This window comes from Ovis aries, chromosome 20 (assembly GCF_016772045.2).
Source record: "Ovis aries strain OAR_USU_Benz2616 breed Rambouillet chromosome 20, ARS-UI_Ramb_v3.0, whole genome shotgun sequence".
Lineage (NCBI taxonomy): Eukaryota > Metazoa > Chordata > Mammalia > Artiodactyla > Bovidae > Ovis > Ovis aries.
Genome location: NC_056073.1, coordinates 31,097,793 through 31,110,826, shown reverse-complemented (window position 1 = coordinate 31,110,826; position 13,034 = coordinate 31,097,793). Strand labels below are relative to the sequence as shown.

Genomic DNA, 13,034 nt, shown 5'->3' with positions numbered 1-13,034 from the left:
TTTTGTGTAATAAAGTTTTATTAAAGTATAAAAGAGATAGAGAAAGCTTTTGACATGGACATCAGAAGGAGGCAGAAAGAGTGCCCCCCTGCTAGTCTTCAACTAGATGTTATATAGCTTCTAGCAGTCTGCTAGTTGGAGAAAGGAAATGTCTCAAAGCTCAGAGACTGGCACTAGGCCCCTCACCCACAAAATGCATTTTGAGATAACACTGGCACAAAGTTTGAGTTGTCCCCGGTCATAAAATGATTGACATGAATCTTGAAGAAAGGCAGGTTTCCAAGCAAATATATTCTCATTAACATAGCTTAAGAGAATATTTGCATGAGTAAAACATACTGGTTTGTTAAGTCAGTTCTGAGTCTTAGGCAGAACCACCTTGAAGACAGAGTCTAGGGTAAATACATAGTTCATTAACATAGCTTCAGACAAATATTTCCATAAGAAAAATGCATTGGTTAGCTCAAGGGTTGAGAAAAGTTAAGTTCAGGTGGAACCAGGTATCGTTATGGCAGCACAGAATTTTAAAGGAAACCTCTTTTTAAATTCATATAGAGAAGGGGAGAAAATCTAACACTTATTTGTTTCCTCTTGCCACTTAAGAGAGAGAGAAAAAATGTCTGACACTTGCAGTCTATTTCCTCTGTTTAGAGACCCCTGGCCTTCTGGCCTGTTACCCTCTCATTACATTTGGGTGAAACTGGGTGAAGGGTACATGGTATCTCTCTGTATTATTTCTTACAACTGTATATGAGTCTATAATGATCTTAAAATAAAAAAAGTTTAATTTAAAAAATCTGTAAAATGTAGTTAAAGCTAGCTTAGAAGGAAATTTAGCACTAAATGTTAATATCAGAGAAGGTAAAATTTCTTAAGTCATTAATCTAAGTTTCCATGTTAAGCTGTGGGAAAAAAGGGCAAAATAAGTTCAATTAAGCATAAAGAAAGAATAAAAAGAGAACTCAATAAGATTAAAACAGAAAAATCAGTGAAACAAAAAAGTCTTTTAAAAAGATCAATACAACTGAATAAGCTGTATCCAGACTGATAGTAAGAGAGAGAAGACATCAATTACCAATCTCAAAAATCAAACAGAGGATAAAATACCAAACTATTAAAGTGATAATAAGGGAGTCCTATAAGCAACACAAACTAGCAGAGTTCATCCAAGATAAATTAGAGAATTTGGATATTCTTATATCTTAAAGAAATTGAAATAGTAACTAAAACATCCAGATCCAGCTGGTTTCATTGAAGATTTCTACCAAATGTTTAAACAAGATATAACACTGTTTTTACAGAATCTCTTCCAGAAAATAAAAGAAGATAAAACATTTCCCAATTCATGAGTCTAAAATTACTCTAATACTAAAATCAGACTAAAACAGTAGAAGAAAAAACCAAATACAGGCCAATATTTCTTATGAACACTGACACAGTATTAGCAGATCAAGTCCAGCAATGTATAGAGGTCAAAGAATGCAAGACTGGCTTGAAATAAATCAATGCAACTCAGCATATTAAAAGTATAAAGAAGAAAACACGATTACATTGATGAATGCAGGAAAAACATTTGACAAAATGTGTCACCCTTATCTTATTAAAAAATCTCAACAGACTAGGAGTAGAAGAGAGCTTTTTGTATCTAATGAAATACACCTACAGATATCCTACAGGTAACATCATACTAATGAAGAGAGACTTAATGCTTCCGCAAAAGGTTAGGAACAAGGCAAAGACATCCATCCTCAACATTAAATTCGATTTCACACTAAAGTCCTCCATTGTGCAATCAGACAAGAAAAAGAAACTAAAGGCATATGATATGGATCCAAAAGGAGGAAATAAAATGCCTTCTGTATGAAGATGCCATGATAGTCTGTGTAGAAGAAAACAAGAATCCACAAGTAAAACAAAACCCCAAAAGCCTCTTAAAACTATTAGCTGTCAGCTATAGGAACTAGAATATATAAAATAATTTTGAAAAAGAAAAATGAAGTGAGAGGAACCACTCTCCCCAGTTTCAAGGTTTACTATGTATTACAGTTATCAAGACTGTACAGTAATGGGAAAAGGGTAGATCAATGTATCAGTGGACCAGGAAAGAACCCACAAATAGTCTCACACAAGTATGGCCAACTGATTTTTGTCAATGAGAAAGAAATGTAATGGAGGAGGAATAGTTTTTTTCAACAAATAATGATGGAACAATAGGCAGAAATAAGAACCTCTACCTAAGCCTCAAACCATTTACAAAAAGAAACTAAAAATGGATGGTAGGTTTAAATGTAAAAGTATCAATATTTTAGGAAAAAATATACAAATACTTGGGATCTAGAGCTAACCAAAGATGAAACCAAAATGATCCAATAGAGAAAAAAACTGGTAAACCTCATCAAAAGTAAAACCTTTTGTTTGGTGAAAGTCTCTGTGAGGATAAAAACACAAGCTATAGGCATAAATGAAATATGCTCAAACCACATATATGACAAAAGTCTTAAAGTATATAAAGAACTTTCCAACCTCATTAGTTAAAAAAAAAAAACCACATCAAACCCAAATTATCCCATTAAAAAATGGGCAAAAATTACAGAGCTATTTCACAGAAGAGGACATAACACATGATAAGAAAGCACATGAAAAGCTGTTTAACATTAGTAGTCATTAGGGAAATACAGATTAAGACTATGATGAGATACTAATACACACCTATTAGCCAAGTGAAATTAAAAAATAGTGAGAAAAAGGAAATGCTGGCATGAATTTCCACACTCTAATCTCTCATACAGTGAGAAAATAAAATGGGGCATTTTGGAAAATATTTTGGTGGTTTCTTAAAAAACGAAATACATGCTTACCATGTGATCCAGCACTCCCACTACCGAGCATCCATCCCAGAGAAATGGAAATTTACGTTAATACAAAACCCACAGTGTCGGACACGACTGAAGCGACTTAGAAGCAGCAGCACGTTAGAATGTTCACAGCAGGGTTCTGTTCATTTTTTATTTATTTGTACAGGGAGGCCTGGCGTGCTACGATTCATGGGGTTGCAAAGAGTCGGACTCGACTGAGAGACTGAACTGAACTGAACTGTACTGGCCAAAGCTTGGGAAAAAAATTAAAATTAAAATGTCCTTTAATAGGCGAATGTCAAATATGCTATTGTTTATCCATACCATGGAATGCTATTCAACAATATAAAGGAACAAGCTAGTGATATATGCAACAACTTGGATAGATCTTGGGAATTATGCGGAGTGAAATAAAGTCAATCTCAAAGGTTACATACTATATGATTTCATTTATGTAGCATTCCAAAATAACAAAATTAAAGAATATAAATTAGTACTCATTTCCATCTGGTGTCCTACAAGGTCAGTAAACAAGAAACACCCCTTTGACAAAAGAACTTCAAGTTGGGAAAGACCATTTTCCGTGCACTAAAGAAAATAGGAAGTCAAACATGCTCATTTTCCCCATTTTAAAATTGGAGGCTTGTTCTCAGGCTCCTGATCCTTCTACCTCAGACTTGTAGAGTAACAATCATCAAATAATAAAAGAAGATGATCTGGCGTCTTTTCAGAAAATCTGGGAAAGTTTTAAAAGCCAAAGCACTTGGGCACTATCGAGGTATTAGTATGTCTCTTGAGTTACTCTTGTATTTGAAAAATTGCCTTTCATATTCCATCCAATTAACAGACTTTCTAGAAACAGTGTCATTATATGAGATGCTTCAGAAGTATTAAAGGACATGCTTGGAGGTAACTTCTTTAAGTCAAGACATGGGTAGCCATTCTCTTCTCTGGGGGATCTTCCCCACAAGGGATCAAACCCAGGTCTCTTGCATTGCAGGCAGATTCTTTACCATCTGAGCCACCAGGGAAGCCCGGATAATAAAGAGAATTAACTCTCGTCTACCTGGTGGGCTTGAATGTTTACTACATCTGCAAATAATAAGTTCAACAAAAAGTACATCATGTCTTACCCAATAAACTGTGTGATTCAGAGCCATGAACATATACATCAGAAAAACATAGTTAATTACAGCTATTATTTTCGAAAGTTAGTTGCTCTGAAAATACTTTGGTTTCTGATGATCTTGAATTAGCTTATCTGCAGCTGGAGTCCTTGATGACTGCCTCAAAGGGTTCCTCCCCCAAATCCAAGGATGATTCAATACTGGGACATCCATAAAGGTGATTCACCAAATTAGTAAGTTAATACTGATAAAGCATTATGTTCCTAACAATGGTTACCGAAAATGCACTTGAAAATACTCACTATAGTTGCTCTTCAGTTAAACTTTTAGTAAGCTGAAGCTAATGGGATAAATTCTAAAAACTGTTGAATGAATACATCCCAAAGAAAGCCCAGCATGTCCAGTAGTGAAATAATAGTTTTACTGTCATTTAAGTCAGGAACTTGCCCACAAAAGTTCTTATCACCAAAACATATCTTATTGTGGAATATTAGACAAAGATAGTAAGCACAGAATTTAACAATGGTCAACTCTAAGCCAATTTCAGACTTTTGGATGACTTCACTGAAGGTCTAGTGTGGCTGCCAGCTTCTAAGATGGCACTCCATCACCTCTGCCTCCTAGTATTGGCACCCTTGAGCAGCCCCTCTCCCATATTATACAAGGGTTAGTCTATGGGACTTCCACAAGCTGGAATCAAGCTTGCCAGGAGAAATATCAATAACCTCAGATATGCAGATAACACCACCCTTATGGCAGAAAGTGAAGAGGAACTAAAAAGCCTCTTGATGAAAGTGAAAGAGGAGAGTAAAAAAGTTGGCTTAAAGCTCAACATTCAGAAAACTAAGACCATTGCATCTGGTCCCACCACTTCATGGGAAATAGATGGGGAAACAGTGGAAACAGTGTCAGATTTTATTTTGGGGGGCTCCAAAATCACTGTAGATGATGATTGCAGCTATGAAATTAAAAGATGCTTACTCCTTGGAAGGAAAGTTATGAACAACCTAGATAGCATATTCAAAAGCAGAGACATTACTTTGCCAACAAAGGTCCATCTAGTCAAGGCTATGGTTTTTCCAGTGGTCATGTATGGATGTGAGAGTTGGACTGTGAAGAAAGCTGAGCGCCAAAGAATTGATGCTTTTGAACTGTGGTGTTGGAGAAGACTCTCGAGAGTCCCTTGGACTGCCAGGAGATCCAACCAGTCCATTCTAAAGGAGATCTGTCCTGGGTGTTCTTTGGAAGGACCGTTGCTAAAGCTGAAACACCAGTACTCTGGCCACAGGATGCAAAGAGTTGACTCACTGGAAAATACTCTGAAGCTGGGAGGGATTGGGGGCAGGAGGAGAAAGGGACGACAAAGGATGAGATGGCTGGATGGCATCACCGACTAGATGCACATGAGTTTGAGTGAACTCCGGGAGTTGGTGATGGACAGGGAGGCCTGGCATGCTGTGATTCATGGGGTCGCAAAGAGTCAGACACGACTGAGCGACTGAACTGAACTGAACTGAGGTTATGGGATGCAGAAAACACAATACAGCAGAAGTTAGATTGTGTCACTTTAGAGATTAGGTTATAATAGATAAAGGAGTTTCTTTTAGTCACGAAGTAGGAAAAAGAGAATCGATGGAGCTACTTACTGATTCCTAGCAATAGATTGCCAATAAAAAGATACACTTCTTTTACAAATTCACAGTACCCTAAAAAGAATCTTTGATTTGAATAGGGCCTCCCAAAGTTATTCACCAATCAACAACAGAAAAACACCTCTATGCCTCTTAACCCCCTGAAGCACTTCCCCACCTCCTCTCCTCCACTGGTAACCACTAGTTTGTTTTCTGCCTCATCTGTAAGTCTGTTTCTTTTTTGCATGAAAAGACATTGTTAAGCATTGCTGCTGCTGCTGCTGCTAAGTTGCTTCAGTCGTGTCCAACTCTGTGCGACCCCATAGACAGCAGCCCACTAGGCTCCTCTGTCCCAGGCAAGAATACTGGAGTGGGTTGCCATTTCCTTCTCCAATGCATGAAAGTGAAAAGTGAAAGTGAAGTCGCTTAGTCGTGTCTGACTCTTAGTGACCCCATGGACTGCAGGCTCCTCCATCCATGGGATTTTCCAGGCAAGAGTGCTGGAGTGGGGTGCTATTGCCTTCTCCGTACTAAGCATTGCTGCTATGCTGCTGCTAAGTTGCTTCAGTCGTGTCCGACTCTGTGCGACCCCATAGACGACAGCCCATGAGGCTCCCCCGTCCCTGGGATTCTCCAGGCAAGAACACTGGAATGGGGTGCCATTGCCTTTTCCATGCTAAGCATTAGGGAAACACAAATCAAAATGACAATGAGATATCACCTCATACCTGTCAGAATGGCTGTCATCAAAAAGACCACACAAATATCAAATGTTGGCAAGAATGAGGAGAAAAGGGAGCCTTAGGACACAGTTGGAAGGAATGTAAACTGGTACAACCACAATGGAAAACAGCATGTGGATTATTTTGAATTAAAGTGACCTGAGAAACCACCAGTGAAAAAAATAATTAAAAAACTTATTCTCATCTCCTGCTTTCCCCCTAAAAGTGGAAAATAAATCTTCCATGTGAAGGTACCCTGTACCAGGAGGGTAGAATACATCACCAGACTTAGGGAATTCAAGACTTAGAAAGATATATAAACAAATTTTGTTACTTCTTCATTAGTCAGCTGCCCCAAGCACAAGCCTGTCTGTTTTGTTACATCTTTCCAAATAATTGTTTCTCTGTTTAAAAATGATATAAACAACCTGTTCTGATCACTTTGGGGTCTCATTGCTATGAGAATCCACTGAGAATTAGATTTTTTTTTCTCCTGTTTACCTGTCTTGTGTCAATTTAATCATTAGACCAGTTGAAAGAACTCAAGAGGGGTAGGGGGAAATTTCCTCCTACCTGACAGAGCTAACAACAAATCCCCCATCCCAAAAAAGTATTTTAAATTCAAAATTTGCTATAAAGGCATAATTAACACTTATTTTACATTTAAAAAGTGCTTATTAAAATAAGACAAATAGGATTCCTAACATATGTGCCTAGTATATCTCAACCTAAAGCCCAATATCATGTTTGATGGTGAAATATCAGTACCATTCCCCAGAGAGTCAGGAGCGTGACAAAGAATCTTTGTATCGCCATCACTATCATTGATGACATTTTGTGACATATTTAGTAATATTTGTCAAGGAATTTTCCAAAGAGTTGATTTATTGCATTGTGTTTAGAGGCACATCTAAAGAGAGAAATGAAAACAGATACATTACTGTACTGTGTATTACTGTGGGGGAAAAAAAGCTCCTTTTTATCTACAAGGCTATAAAGTAAAACAATGTAATCTAAACCTCTACATAAATAAAAGCTACAGAGATTTGGGACAAAGAACAAAAATGCACAGCGATATTGTGAAGAAAAGTCTAAGACTTTCTAAGAGGAAATTGATTAACATGTGATTAGAAATAGCTAAGAATATAATAGCTAAGAATAAACTTAGGCGAATCAATTGTTCTTTGAATTAAGCACATGTGCCTTCCGTGTGTATGTGTGTGTGTGTTTGAGTGTTTGTCTCTGCGTATGGCAGCTGCAGATTTCTTTTTCCCATAAAAAGGCAAAGAGATTCTAGGAAATGTAGAGAGAAAACTGAACCTCAAATTACCCCAAAATACATTTCATTTCTATATATGTAAAAAATATAACAATATGATGAAACCAATGAAAACAACATGCTCAAAATTGTTCAGATTTGACCTATTTCATATGTTATTAATAAATATTAGAAAGCAACTCTGGGAGAACATTAATCATTAGCACACAAGGATAATCTATGATCCCAATGATTCAATATTCAGTAAATATATTAATATAAAAAGATAAATCTATGGATGTACCACTAGATCTAATTAGGAGAGAAAAACCACAAAGTTATCTGAAATAGGAAACTTTAGTATAAAAAATGAATTCAAGGAACTGGAGTAAGGACTCAGGGACTGGCTAATAGGAAGCAAAAATAACCAAATAGTGGAGGACTAGCAGAGATACGGCTTCCCTGGTAGCTCAGTGGTAAGGAATCTGCCTGCTAATACAGGAGACGTGGGTTTGATCCTTGGGTTGGAAAGATCCCCTCAAGAAGGAAATGCCAACTCATTCCAGTATTCTTGTCTGGGAAACTCCATGGAGAGAGGAGTCTGGCGGACTACTATTCAAGGGGTTGCAAAAGAGTTGGACATGACTTAGCAACTAAACAACAAAACAACAGGAGAGATAAGGGGCAGTTACTACTTGTAGGGTCAAAGGGGAGCACCAAGGACTGAAATCCACACCTTCTGGGAGAGGGCACGTGTGTGGGTCACTGGATTAAAGAGGAGTTGCTGTGGTTCTGCATCACTTGGTGGAAATCTAATCACAACAGATGAAGGCAGCTGAGAAAATAAAGTTTGGAGCTCAGAGGAAAGGCATTAAAGAAAGGAGACTTCATGAGATCACTGGGAATAAGTTCAGTTAGAGAGGACGTTCAAGAACAGAGTTCTGGGTGCACCAACATTAGAGGGTAAGGAAAAAATGCTGATTCAGCAAAAAGGATTCAAGAAAGAGCAACAAATAAGGCATGAGAAAAACCAGACCTAAATGGCATGTGACAAGGGGAAAAAGGAGTGAGTGATGAAAGCTGTCAAGTATTGACAGCTAAGACCTGAGAAGTGATCACTGGATTTGCCAGTATGGAGGTTGGTGATGGCTTTGCCAAGTGCCATCTAGTTGCTAGTGGGCTCAAGAGAGAATATAACTTTCTATGGAGTATAATTTCCCACAGTTTGTTATGCTCCACACAGTCAAAGGCTTTGGTATAGTTAATAAAGCAGAAATAGATGTTTTTCTGGAACTCTCTTGCTTTTTTGATGATCCAACAGATGTCAATTTGATCTCTGGTTCCTCTGCCTTCCCTAAATCCAGCTTGAACATCTGGAATTTCATGGTTCATGTACTGTTGAAGCCTGGCTTGGAGAATGTTGAGCATTACTTTGCTAGAGTGTGAGATAAGTACAATTGTGTGGTAGTTTGAACAATCTTTGGCATTGCCTTTCTTTGGGATTAGAATGATAACTTACCTTTTCGAGTCCTTTGGCCACTGATGAGTTTTCCAGATTTGTCGGCATATTGAGTGCAACACTTTCACAGCATCATCTTTTAGGATTTGAAATAGCTCAACTGGAATTCCATCACCTCCACTAGCTTTGTTCATAGTGATGCTTCTAAGGCCCACTTGACTTCACATTCCAGGATGTCTGGCTCTATGTGAGTAATCACATCACTGTGGTTATCTGGGTCATGAAGATCTTTTTGGTATAGTTCTGTGTATTCTTGCCACCTCTTCTTAATATCTTCTGCTTCTGCTAGGTTCATACAATTTCTGTCCTTTATTGTGCCATCTTTGCGTGAAATGTTCCCTTGGTATCTCTAATTTTCTTGAAGAGATATCTAGTCTTTCCCATTCTATTGTTTTCCTCTATTTCTTTGCGTTGATCACTGAGGAAGGCTTTCTTATCTCTCCTTGCTATTCTTTGGAACTCTGCATTCAAATGGGTATATCTTTCCTTTTCTCCTTTGCCTTTAGCTTTTCTTCTTTTCTCAGCTATTCAGAAGGCCTCCTCAGACCACCATTTTGCCTTTTTTGCATTTCTTTTTCTTGGGGATGGTCTTGATCATCCAAGATGAGCTCCTGTACAATGTTGTGAACCTCTGTCCATAGTTCTTCAGGCACTCTATCAGATCTAATCCCTTGAATCTATTTGTTACTTCCACTGTTGAAAATTTTTAAAGAGAAGGGAATACCAGACCACCTGACCTGCCTCTTGAGAAATCTGTATGTAGGTCAAGAAGCAACAATTATAACTGGACATGGAACAACCGACCAATTCCAAATTGAGAAAGGAGTACGTAAAGCCTGTATATTGTCACCCTGCTTATTTAACTTGTATGCAGATTACATCTTGAGAAATGCTGGACTGGATGAAGCACAAGCTGGAATCAAGGTTGCTGGGAGAAATATCAATAATCTCAGATATGTAGATGACACCACCCTTATGGCAGAAAGTGAAAAAGAACTAAGCCTCTTGATGAAAGTGAGAGAGGAGAGTGAAAAAGCTGGGTTAAAACTCATCATTCAAAAACTAAGATCATGGCATCTGGTCCCATCATTTCATAGCAAATAGACTGGGAAACAATGGAAACAGTGACAGACTTAATTTTGGGGGGCTCCAAAATCACTGCAGATGATGACTGTAGCCATGCAATTAAAAGATGTTTGCTCCTTGGAAGAAAAGCTATGACCAAACTAGACAGCTTATTAAAAAGCAGAGACATTACTTTGCCAACAAAGGTCCATCTAGTCAAGGCTACGGTTTTTCCAGTAGTTATGTATGGATGTGAGAGTTGGACTGTAAAGAAAGCTGAGTGCCAAAGAATTGATGCTTTTGAACTATGGTGTTGGAGAAGACTCTTGAGAGTCCCTTGGACTGCAAGGAGATCCAACCAGTCCATCCTGAAGAGGGTCAGTCCTGGGTGTTCACTGGAAGGACTGATGTTGAAGCTGAAACTCCAATACTTTGGCCACCTGATGCAAAAAAAAAAAAAAAGACTCATGAAAAGACCCTGATACTGGGAGGGATTTGGGGCAGGAGGAAAGGGGACGACAGAGGATGAGATGGTTGGATGGCATCACCGACGTGATGGACATGAATCTGAGTAAACTCTGGGAGTTGATGATGGACAGGGAAGCCTGGCATGCTGCAGTTCATGGGGTCACAAAGAGTTGGACACGACTAAGCGACTGAACTGAACTGATGGAGTATAATCTATAAAATATTGAATTATTATGCTGTACACTTGAAACTAGTATAGTATTGTAAATCAAATAAAGTTCAATTTAAAGAGAGAGAATCAGAGATGAGCAAACAGACAAGCTTGCCTGAGTCTTATGAAATATTTTGTTACAAAAGGGAACAGATTCTTGTTGATGCATGATAGAAAACCAGGAAATTCTGTAAAGCAATTATTCTTCAATTAAAAAATTAAATTAAAAAAAGGGAGAAGAATCACATGGTGTCTATTTTCACAGAAAACTCAGTGGCTTTGTGCAAATAGATATAATCAGAAAACCACAAAAATCATTAAAGTTAACTAAAATATATTAAGTCTCTACTCTGGAGAGCCCAGTTGTATTAAACAGGAGGGTGACAGAGAGAGGACTTAGAAGGGACAAGACATACCCCTTCTCATGAAGAATATAATAACCCTGAGCCACTTCATAAGGCACCAGCGCTTAAACAAGGAGCATGGGCTGTCAGGCTCCTATAAGGAGCATCTATTCCAAGCGGAATATCAGGGATGAGGGTGGTGGCCTCATCTGCGCTTGAAGCATGAGCAGGATTTAATAAGCTCGATCTCCTTGTCAGTGAGACAATGAAAGTAAAGTTAAAATTAAACCATTACGCCAATAAACTTCTCCCCTTTGGTAACACAAGGGCTAAAGGCTTAGGGTAATCATTTATCTCCTAGAGACTACTAGGAAATTTGGGAATGTTTAGAGAAATCAGTTTGAATGGAATGAGGATCCTGTAGTCCACCTCCCTCCGGTGAGCCTTCCATCTTTTGTTCTTTAATATTCTGCTTTTGAGATGATGAGAATGGGTTTTCCCATAGAGAGCTGCTTAGTTTGCTGTTTTGGGGGTGGGGAAGAGACTTTTCCTGAGATAATTCTGAAAAGTGAGAAAGGATGTTACCTTTACCTAAAAGAAACCAGGGTCCCAGAACTCCAGGGAATAAAACTGGGAATAAAATTATCCAAAAGGATGGCTACAGAGACATGGAAGCAAATCAATAATTTAAAATTATATTTTTTAGAGTTAATATCACCCATTTATTGGAATTAGACTAGATAGCCTGTAGTTTAAGATTCCTAAACTGGGCCTGTTTTTATGGGATGCATTAATTTAAAAAAAATCGGTCATGTCTATGGTGAGACAATAAACATAAATTCTGGCAGAGGGAGATTTCTTAGGGGCTAACAGATCAAATAACCAAACAGACTTGACCTTTCCAATTAATTTATGCATGAGGGAAAAGTAAAACAAAATGAAATCCCACAAGGCTTTGGGAAGTAGGTAATGAGTGAAGAGTTTGGGGCAGAGAACTTTAATTTGGGGCCTCTGAATAAGAGCCACGAACTGTTCTTATATACAGGAAATGCTCAGTGCTGAGACCAGACAAAGATAACATTTCTGCTATTAATAGCTCTGCCTGGTACCTTAAGGAAGAGCCTCATTCTACAGTGAACTAATCAATGGCAGAAGACCAGGATATATTTAATGCAAAAGTAATAGACACAGAAACAATCTCGGCCAGAGAAAGTGACAGGAAATTGATACAGGAATGAATGGCCCAAATTTTTTTTGCTAGTTCTTCCTCATTTTCTGTCTCCAAGTAAATAGATAAGGCTGATGACTTTCAAATTTATATTTCTACTTGGGCCCTCTGTCCTGAACTACCAACTCATAGACACACTGCCTATTTGGTAGTCTTCCCTTCTGGATCAAACAGGGAACTCAAACCCAACATGTCCAAAATGAAACTCCTGTTTTTATTCTGGAAACTTGCTCTCCTCTTGCTTATCTCCCTACTGCCACTGAGTGCACAGCACCATTCACTCACTCAAGCCATAATTCTAGAAGTCTCCCCAAAAATCTCCCCTTTTCCTTATCCTCCTATCCACCTCATGAGCAATTCTTCTTGACTCTGGCTCCAAAACAGATCCCCACGACAGCCCAGCCCAGATACCATTAACTCTTGAATAGTAACTATGACAGCCTCTTCTCAAGTCTCTTGGTTCCCAGTCTTGGCCCTTGTAGACCATGTCCCCCCCTATAGCAGCCAAGACAAATCCAGTCCCCTTACCTACCCACAGGACCCCACATGGTGTGTCCTCAACCACCACTTTGATCTCATCTCCCGCCGCTGACCTTCTCACTCACT

The 13,034-nt window shown here is 38.5% G+C and overlaps 2 protein-coding genes across 10 annotated transcripts in view; one reads left to right on the top strand and one right to left on the bottom strand.

The window, feature by feature from the left end:
- SLC17A1 (solute carrier family 17 member 1) overlaps positions 1 to 13,034 on the bottom strand; it is a 98,731-nt gene continuing 85,697 nt past the window's right edge. For both annotated transcript variants that reach the window (XM_060403419.1, XM_060403420.1), the window contains exon 13: positions 1 to 10,617. The gene's annotated coding sequence lies outside the window, so the exon portion shown is untranslated. The remainder of the gene's footprint in view (positions 10,618 to 13,034) is intronic.
- Positions 11,598 to 13,034, top strand: part of SLC17A4 (solute carrier family 17 member 4) — a 37,547-nt gene continuing 36,110 nt past the window's right edge. For all 8 annotated transcript variants that reach the window (XM_042236810.2, XM_027958414.3, XM_060403412.1 and 5 more), the window contains exon 1: positions 11,598 to 11,638. The gene's annotated coding sequence lies outside the window, so the exon portion shown is untranslated. The remainder of the gene's footprint in view (positions 11,639 to 13,034) is intronic.